General features: G+C 47.2%; 1 pseudogene; it reads right to left on the reverse strand.

Annotated features, from left to right (window-relative positions):
• LOC107676632 (transient receptor potential cation channel subfamily V member 1-like) overlaps positions 1-10,651 on the reverse strand; it is a 22,193-nt pseudogene that overhangs the window by 7,214 nt on the left and 4,328 nt on the right.

The raw sequence follows: 10,651 nt of genomic DNA on the forward strand, positions 1-10,651 counted from the left end.
GTCACGTCACATCACAGCTGATCATCCAGAGTCATGTCACATCACAGCTGATCATCCAGAGTCACGTCACATCACAGCTGATCTTCCAGAGTCACGTCACATCACAGCTGATCATCCAGAGTCCGGTTACTTCCTGTCTGCTGCACCCAGAAGTCCGAGGTCAGTTCGTCTGTACTTCCGACTGGTATCTAGCGTGGAGGATCCACCGCTAGTGTCAGCAGTCGCAGCTGGTATCCCCAAACTCACTCACTCTAGCCCTCCTGTTCCTGAACTAAGTGCCCTGTCTGAAGCGCTTCCCATGATGGGGATCGCTTTATGGTGTGTCTGGGCTGCGTACACCACCACAGAACCTCTCGAGGTGGCGGCGTCCACTGTGATTTCTCCGGAGGTGGCGGCATATGATGCAGAACCTCTTGATGCGGTGGTGCTTGCTTCAGCTCCTTGTATGGTGGTGGCACCCAACCATGCACTCTCAGCCTGTCATGTCGTGTTCGAAGGAACCTTTGCCGAACTATGTACTATGTATGTATGTGTGTCAGTGGTATCAACTTATGAACTCTCTGCCTGTCCTGTCACAGCTATGGAGGCCGTCTGTTATTTCTCTGCCTGTCCTGTCACGGCTATGGAGGCCGTCTGTGAACTCTCTGACAGTCCTGAACCAGCCATGGAGGCCAATTATGAACTATTGCCCTGTCTCAACCCAGCCGAAGAAGCTGGTTTTGAACTCTCAGCCTTGTCTGTCACACCCGAGGATGTTGCCTGTGAACTTCCTGACTGTCCTGCTGCGGCTACAAGGGCCGTTCAGGAACTCTCATCCATGCCTGTCACTGCCATGGAAACCTTAAATTAACTTTCTGTATGCCCTGTTAACCCTGTCGTTGCCAAAGAGACCATCAGTGAACCGTCTGTCTATTCAGTTTCAGTCAATGAGTTTGATTTTGATCTGTCTGTCCTGTATTAACGAATGAGTCTTACTGTGAATTGTCTGCCGGTTTAGTTTTACTCAATGAAATGTCTATCAGTCCAGTGGCCCCCAATGAATCTGATTATGAGCTGTCAGTCTATCCAGAATCAAACCAGGAATCTGTTTCTGAATTATCTGCCAGTCTCGTTTCCCTCAATGAGCCTGATGTTGAATCACCTGTCTGTTCCGATCCAACTGACAATTCTGATGTCGTACTGTCTGCCTGCCCAGTATCAGTCCATGAGCTATTTGTCAGTTCAGTTCCAGTCAGTACTCTTGGTTTTGAACAATCTGTTCACCCTATCTCTGCCAATACATCCTATTCTGAATTGTCCGCTTATCTGGCTTCGACTAATGTGTCTGATTTTGATCCATCTGTCTGTCCAGTTTCAATTAATGGATCTGAGTGTGAGTTGTCTGCCTGTCCAGCTTCAATCACTGACCTGTCTGCCAATCCAGTGTCAGTCAATGCATCCCATTGTGAACTGTCTGTTGGTTTAAATTCTGCAGTCAAATCTGATTTTGAATTGTCTGTCTTTCCGGTCTCAACTAATGAGCCTGAGGGTGAATTTTCAGCCTGTCCAGTTCCAGTCAGTGGGCCTGTTTATGAACTGTCTGCCCGTTCAGTTATCACCAGGGGAACTATTTATGAACTTTTTGTGTTCCCTGCCTCAGCCCTTGGGGCCATAAATGCTCTGTCTTTTTCTTGTGTCTCAGTGTTCCTTAGGTCCCTGTCCCTGCCGTGGTCTTCAGTTTTGTCTGCTCCGCCGTGGTGGTCTTCTGCTCCGGCCTGGTGGTCTTCTGCTCCGTCTGCTCCATCGTGGTGGTCTTCTGCTCCGACTACTGCTTCGCCGGCATTACCCTGGTTCTCTGCTCTGCCCTGGCTTCCTGCTTCGCCGGTTCTGTCTGGGTGCCCTGCTCTGCCGGTTCTGCCTCAGTCCCCGGTCCCTCCACTTCCACGTGGACCTGGCCCTCCATCCCTCCCCCTGTTCCGGGGGGGAGGGGGGGGCTTTGTCACGAATCCTGTCCATGCACTTCCGTTCGCTCACCAACAGAGATCACCCACTCATTACTATGGACTCTTGCACTGCACTAACTGTTGCACTTCACTCCGGACTACATTTCCCATCATCCATTGTACGGATTACACCAAAAGCTGTAACCAATCAAACACACTCTATATAAGCCATGGACTTCCTCTTTCTCGCTGTGGAGTATTGTAAGTGCATATCGCTACCCTAGCTGATAGCTACTTTACGGAGCCTGCTCTAGTTTACATCTTGTTAAGCCCTTTGGATTACATTCTCCATCGATCAACCCACGCCTGTTTAACGGATTACTCTTGTGTCTTGCCTGTGCCATATCTGTTTGCTGGTGTTCGACCCTGCCTGTTTCTGACCATGTCTTCTAATAAAGCTTTGCAAATGGATCCGCACGTCTCACGTATCGTTCGCCCCGTAACATATATTGTTCATTCTTAGTTCATGTTAACTACACTAGTTAACTAATGTTAACTAATGAACCTTATTGTGAAGTGTTACCATTTATATAAATGTATCTGTATAGCCTACAATAAAGCCACAATACCAACTACCAATAGGATGTTTCCTGCCGACAGCAAAAATTTATTTTGCCTATATGTCACAATATGAGGTAAATCCGGCCCTGTACATGATACTGGTTTTTGTTGCCAAATTGGTTTGGAACAGTTGTTGAATAAACAATTAAACTGAACTATTATGCCGGCCAATCTGCTTGACTGACAGTTTTATTGATCACTGAGAGAGCATTGACTTGGTATGATGTTAAAAAATATTAAAAAAAAATAGCTTAGATGCAGTAAACTAATTTTGCCATGTTGCTGTAGCTTAGCTTGCTATATTTCCCGGGGCTGCTGTAGCTTTAGTGTAGTGAAGCTTAATTTAATGATGAGTAACTGTTACCATACTTTTGAGCAGTAGTGTAATTGGGAAATGTTTGTTGTGCTGTGATAAATAATAAATTAATTGTAATAAAAGAGTCAAGGACATTCATGAATGTATGCAAATATACCTGCAGAGAACCCAATGAGGAAGACCATGTACACGACAAGGAATCGACGAATTTCTCCAAGAACCATCTGACAATAATTAAAGAGTGTGAGAGGTTGTAGATTCCCATATTTCTGGACCCCCTGGAGAAGTAGAGTAGATTTACCCAGCTCAAGGCAAGACACAGAACTAGACAGGCCACATATTCATCCTGACCAAAGCAGTACAGTAGAGCACACACCAGGAAGAGCACGGCCTGCAGAAAACTAATGCAACAGAAACCAGGAATGAACCATGTAGGCACTTAATAATTACTGTTTCTGTAGGAAACATTAGTTTGACTAGTGCAATTTAACTTTGCGATGTGCATGTGCATATAGAGAATATATATACATTGATTTAAAAAATTTATAAAAGTTCTATATAGAAGAATTATTAGCAAAGAATGTAATTTCAAGCAAATTGATCTGTAATAGGAAATGATTCATACTCAAATAAAACAAGAGAGTCAAAGGACTCACAAAAGCTGATCGGTGTATCCGTCTATGAGCAGGGACTGAAATCCTGGACGCTTTCTTAACATATCTCTTAACTAAAAAGAAAAGGGAATTCATTCATTTCTGTAAAAAAAAAAAAAAAGAAAGTTATATATGAAATTGTTTTAAACAAGCAGCATTAGATACATACCCCTCTAATTAGGAAGTAAAGTGCTCCAATGGTTGTTATGATGTGTCCTGTCAGAAGCAGGTAGCCTTTGCTATTATTTTTGTAACGAAATGGAGGCTTTAATGACTGAAAAGAAAAAAGCGGGGATGAGACATGGCATTAAATAGTGAAGCATTTACAGTAAGCATGCACAAAGAATAGTTTAAATCAGACACTGAACTGGAATTAGTTGCAAGTTTGCATATTTCCGAGAGAAGTTTGTTTTATTTTCTCTGAGACAATGTAGACAGAAATGTTCATGTCTATAGCATGAAATGTGATGCAAAGCCAAACCCCTGTCCATCTCACGCCCTTTTTGTAGTCGCCACCTCTGAAATGTATACCTACTTGGTTGTTGCTAAAGTCCTTCCCTTCTTCGCGGTGAAAAGCTACTGCAGTGAAGATGAAAAGGTAGACAACATAAACAATAAAGTTGAACCAGAACATCCGTTTCGCGAATCTCTCCCACTTCTCTTCAATCAGCCTGTTAAATGGCTCAATATTGAGCATCTCGAGGCGATTCTGAAATCAGATGAAATAACCAAGCATGATGCTATAAACAGCATTTATCAAAATCCATGTAGCTTCTTTACAAATGAAACATTTTGCTTCATTAAAGTAGTAAATTCTAATTATGCATTTTAGATTGTATAACTAATTAATATCAAGTAAGCAGCATGTCATCTCACAGGAATCTCACTGCCATAAACGATTATCTCCAGCGCGGAGTTCTTCTCATAGGTGTCGAGAGAGGCGAGGTCATACAGAGACGAGCACACTGGACCGTAGGCCCACTCCGTCATCTTCCGTGACAGATGTTTGCACCCCTTAAACTCCCGCTGCACGATGTGCTTTAACAGCTAGTTAACAAATGAGGAATGAAATCTGTCAAATTACTGTCAAATATGTTCTATTTAGTCACTTGTCTTTGGCAATGCACTGATTTTAGTAATCAGCCAAGCCAACAACAACATCAACTAAAATATAGAACAAAAGCAATACAATAAATAAATACATTAAACTGTGACTTTAGGTTAAATAAGGTTAGACTGTCACTGTAGACTACATGACTATGAATCAGTGTGGTGTCTGATTTAATGCCATGTGCTGAAGGGAAATACCATCTCAAATCACATGAGGACTAAACATCTACACAAAATCAGGAACATCCAAAAACAGAATACAGAACTGACACTTAAAGAAATACGCACTGCTTCAAACGAATCACTCCTTCAAATAAATACTGGCATTTTGCAAGACATAATGAAATTATTCATATTCTTGGACATTCAACAATCAGTGACACCAGAAAAAATAAGGTTTACCACAACTTTTCCTGTTTTGGCAGCTAATGTGAGTGGGGTGAGTCCTTCATTATTTTCGATTTCCTCCAGCTTGATCTTGGGGTGAAGTTGGTCGGCTTTGAATAAGATGTGGTCATACATGGCAATGACGAACTCTGTGTTTTCAGGACTGTTATCAGCTATGGATACTAGTGCGTGAAGCACCGTGTTTCCATGAGAGTCCCTCTCCCTGATATCCACTGCCTGGTATGGATTGTTCATAAGGAAGTCAACAATGTCAGGCTGATTAGTGCAAGCGGCCAGAGACAAAGGCAGCTCACCTGTGCAAAAAAGTTGTAAAAGATACAGATAAGCCTAGGTACCCACAAATGTGGGTCAGTAACAATTCATTAAGTAGAATTTGAAAAGGATATGCATTTAAAATGCAGCATTTCTACTGTAAAAAAATTGTTATCAGAACTATGGGTCATACCACGAAATCAGTGCCTTTTTAATATAATCAAGAAATAGAATTACTATAGAAACAGAATTACTATAACAACAAATAAACAACATAATGCTATGTATTCTTTCATCAATATTATATCAAATTAACATCAATTAAATATTATTTTAAATCATTTAAATTGTATTTTTGCTGATAAGGGCAATTTGCAAATTGAAGGCAAAATGATCCAAAAATCACATTTGCATTTTGTTCTAAGTATAGTCTCATTATTAAGCAACGTTTTTGGCATAAGTATACATTATTTGTATAAAATATCAGTCATTTTATTGGTGTTCCCTGATTTAATGTCAGCCCTGTTACCCTCACCAAAAAAAAAACTAGTAAAATCATGGTACATTCCAGTGACATCACTTCCAGGAATTTATCTCTCAACCAGGATTCCAACAGTTAAAACACAAGCAAGTGTCTCTTACTCTTCTATAATGTTCTATTTTTGATGATTTATGAGGTTTGACTGAGGGGGGTGGGCGGGGACATCATGCAATGTCAATACTGTTACCATTTTCAAAGTATAAATTTAAACAATTATTTATTTAATTTAATATAATCAATATCTACAAGTAATATCCTTTCAAAATGTACAACATGTACAATTTTGTGACCTTGACCTATTAGCTAGCAATTAGCTTGAAAACTTCAAACCTGTTACTGTCAGCCCTGTTACTTTTCAGAGTAACAGGTTTTGACATGTGGATGACAGTGATGACATAGATTAGGTGTCACCTTAGCCACACTGTTTTAAAGGTTATTTGTGTAAAATGCAAACATTTTTAAAGGTAATTTTTAAAGGTCAATTACAAACAAGCAGTAAAGTGACTGCAATGACAAAATGACAAATGTAGTACGTCCCGATTACATTCATACTACACACATTCATACTATATTGAACATACTCTTTTTGCAGTTGTGAAGTAATTACTTATTCAAAAAAGTACCTACTCAAGAGAGTATGCGATTTCGAATGCAGCCCAAGATCTGATCATCTTCCTTGCCTAATAGTTGAACCAGATATGTATATTTTAAGACAAACAGATGAACGCATGATATAATTACAATACCGTTAAAACATTAGATCTCTTAGAAATGTAATGTGCTTCACTAATACAACTATGCCAAGTAAGTGCAAAACAATATAATGCAATTTAAAAAGGTTTACAATATTAAGTAAACAAATATGTGCAGTGTATGCCAAAGAATGTGGGTCCTGTCATCCCTGTTCCCTTTCAGTCGGTCAATCCGAGTCACGTACGAATTGACGAATTGGAATTGGGATCTTGCTTCGAGAAACCAATCTACTTCGAGTGTTACTAAACGAGCCAATGCACATTGGCATGCAATTATTGCATCCAGCTGCTGTTGATCACAGCGTGAGAATAAAAAGGCAGCCGGTGCAATGCATACCAGCTTTTCGCTTTGGAGCCAAGCGACAACATCGTTCTGCTCCATCCAAGTGTCTTCAGTGAGCTACGAGTTCAACGCGCTCTTGGAAGCTTCTGGTTGTTGGCGCTTCAGCGGTGGTCGTTCCTGTGTCGAGTGGGTTGCGCACTTCAGGCTGCACTACCCCCTGTTGTACTGCAAGTGGCCATTTCCCCTGTGCGCCTCAGCACTAAAAGAGCATTTCCCTGAAAGAGCAATTTCTCTAAAAGAGCTCCACGGATGCGTCTTTGTAAAGACGACGGATCATCTTTTTAAATATGCCGTTTCACCCGTGCGTTTCTGGAGACATCGCTGCCTCACGTGTCTGGGCATGAAGCACACTGAGGTGGCGTTCGTGGATGAGTCATGTTCCCATTGCGGGAAGATGACCATCTCGGAGCTGCGGACCAGGCTTCGCTACCTCCAGGGGGGCGAAGTTCCATTGCCTCTGCCGCGCTCTAGTGCTCGTTCTGGCGGCGGCCAGACTAGGACTACTTCCAGCAGTAGCGCGGGCGGTCTGAGGGTTACAGTGGTGGCAAACCCCTCAGGGAACCAACCCTCGGGGGCCCACCACTCCTCCAGCGCTCCGCAACCAGCCGAGCCGCCGAAGGAATGCGCTGGGCCCCCTTTAAAGAGCGTACCAGCGGTATCCCTCGGGGCTCCTCCCGATGACCTGATGTCGATCGCTGCATCGGAGGGAGAGCTCTCTGGAGAGGAAGATTCGGCTGCGCTGCCGCTCTCCGTGACGGTGGCAATGCCTGAATCGGATCCAGAGATGTCTGCTATGCTTTCCCGGGCTGCTGAAAGGGTAGGGCTCGAGTGGAATCCTCCACCGCGTCCCGAGCCCTCGAGGTTGGATGATTGGTTTCTCGGGGTGGCTCGCGCTGGTTCTCAGCACCCCGCCCCGGTGCCTTTCTTCCCGGAGGTGCATGAGGAGCTTACCAGGTCGTGGACGGCACCTTTTACTTCCAGAAACCGGCCTTCTAGCTCCTACTCCCTCACCACCCTCGACGGTGGTGCAGCGAAGGGGTATTCAGCGATCCCCCCGGTGGAGCGGTCGGTAGGGATGCAGTTGTGTCCTAGGTATTCAGCGATCCCCCCGGTGGAGCGGTCGGTAGCGATGCAGTTGTGTCCTAAGACCGCCTCCTCTTGGCGGGGAGACCCGTTGCTCCCTTCCCAGGCCTGTAGGCATTCGTCTGGTCTGACCGGCGGTGCTTATATGGCTTGCGGGGAAGCTGCTTCCGTCTTACATGCTATGGCGTTACTACAGGTGCACCAGGCCAAGGCACTGAAGGACCTGCACGAGCGTGGTCGTGATCCGGAAGTTCTGAAAGAGCTCCGAACCGCCACTGACCTCGCGCTCCGAGCGACGAAGGTCACCGCGGGCTCTCTGGGTCGTGCGATGTCCATGCTTGTGGTCCAGGAGTGCCATCTCTGGCTGTGTCTGGCCGACATGAGGGACGCCGACAAGACTCAGTTCTTAAACGACCCCGTGTCTCAGACCGGCCTTTTTGGCGACGCAGTGGAGAACTTCACCCAGCAGTTCTCCACCGCACAGAAGCAGACCGAGGCTATCAAGCACATCCTGCCCCGGCGAGCTGCTTCTGCCTCCACCCGGGCGTGCCTAGAGTTTGGGCCGGCTGACTCCCAGGTAATCCTGAGGCCCTGGCCCGGCTATGTGCCCAAGGTTCCCACTACTCCCTTCAGGGATCAGGTGGTGAGCCGGGGAGTCCCGTTGCTCCCTTCCCAGGCCTGTAGGCATTCGTCTGGTCTGACCGGCGGTGCTTATATGGCTTGCGGGGAAGCTGCTTCCGTCTTACATGCTATGGCGTTACTACAGGTGCACCAGGCCAAGGCACTGAAGGACCTGCACGAGCGTGGTCGTGATCCGGAAGTTCTGAAAGAGCTCCGAACCGCCACTGACCTCGCGCTCCGAGTGATGAAGGTGACCGCGGGCTCTCTGGGTCGTGCGATATCCATGCTTGTGGTCCAGGAGTGCCATCTCTGGCTGTGTCTGGCCGACATGAGGGATGCAGACAAGGTTCGGTTCCTTAATGCCCCTGTGTCCCAGACCGGCCTCTTCGGCAATGTGGTCGAGAGCTTTGCCCAGCAGTTCTCGGCTGCACAGAAGCAGACTGAGGCGTTTCGACACATCCTGCCACGGCGGGCATCTGCTGCCTCCACCCGCCCGCAGGCCGCAACGGCCCAGCATGCTCGTCGCCGAGGGCGGCCCCCTGCATCTGCCCCCGCGCAGCCCGTCCAGGTCCCCGCCAAACCTGGCGGCAAGCGGAAGAGCAAGCGGCCCTGAAATGGGCGACCCAGAGATGGAGGGATCTGCTCTTCGGGAGATGGTGAACGCACCACTCCCTCCCCTGGAGGAGAGCCGGGTGGAGAATCTTTTGTTTCATTTCTTCCCGGATGGTGAACGCACCACTCCCTCCCCTGGAGGAGGGCCGGGTAGAGAATCTTTTGTTTTGTTTTACCCAAATTCTCGACAAAAGAGCAGTTTTCACTATCTCTGGGTCTCAAGAGGGCACGGAGAGTTGCGGACGGTTCAACCCCGGACCGCACTCATCCTCCTGCATACTCCACTTGCACGGTATCTGAGTGCCTGGCTAGCGCTACCCAGCCCGTCTCGCTGGCTTTTGCGGACCATCAGCCTCGGCTATGCGATTCAGTTCGCCCAGCGTCCCCCCACGTACAGTGGCATCCGCTTCACGACAGTGAAGGCGGCCGATGCTCCTGTCTTGCGTGCGGAGATCGCAGTCCTACTGGTGAAGGATGCGATAGAGCCGGACCCTCCAGCCGATATGAGTACGGGGTTTTACAGCCCCTACTTCATTGTACCCAAGAAAGGTAGTGGGTTACGGCCAATCTTGGACCTGCATGTCTTGAACCGGGCCCTGCACCGGTTACCGTTCAAGATGGTGACGCAGAAACGCATCTTCGGGTGCATCCGTCCCCGAGATTGGTTTGCAGCGATCGACCTGAAGGACGCGTACTTTCATGTGTCGATCCTTCCGCGCCACAGACCATTTCTGCAGTTCGCGTTCGAGGGACATGCATACCAGTACAAGGTCCTGCCCTTTGGGCTTTCCCTGTCTCCCCGTGTCTTCACGAAAGTCGCGGAGCAGGGCTCTTGTTCCCTTCAGAGAGCAGGGTGTTCGCATCCTCAACTATCTCGATGATTGGCTTATACTAGCACAGTCTCAAGATCAGTTGTGCGAGCACAGGGACCTGGTGCTCCGGCACCTGGTGCTTCGGCACCTCAGCCAGTTAGGTCTTCGGGTCAACTGGGAAAAGAGCAAACTCTTCCCAAAGCAGAGGATCTCTTTTCTCGGTATGGAGTTGGATTCGGTCGAACAGACAGCACGCCTCACAAAGGAACGTGCGCGGTGCTGCTTGAATTCGTTCAAGGGCAGGACAGCGGTCCCACTGAAACTATTTCAGAGGCCCCTGGGGCATATGGCAGCTGCAGCGGAAGTTACGACACTGGGGCTGCTTCATATGAGACCACTGGCTTCATGGCCGAGTCCCGAGGTGGGCGTGGCAGCGCGGCACTCACCGGGTCCAAGTTACACCGGCCTGTCGCCAAACCTTCACCCCGTGGTCAGACCTTACGTTCCTCCGGGCAAGAGTGCCCCTAGAACAGGTCTCCAGACATGCTGTGGTTTACACGGATGCCTCCACCACCGGCTGGGGGGGCACGTAGACGGGCACGCAG

This window comes from Sinocyclocheilus anshuiensis, unplaced genomic scaffold, assembly GCF_001515605.1.
Source record: "Sinocyclocheilus anshuiensis isolate Anshui unplaced genomic scaffold, SAMN03320099.WGS_v1.1 scaffold344, whole genome shotgun sequence".
NCBI lineage: Eukaryota > Metazoa > Chordata > Actinopteri > Cypriniformes > Cyprinidae > Sinocyclocheilus > Sinocyclocheilus anshuiensis.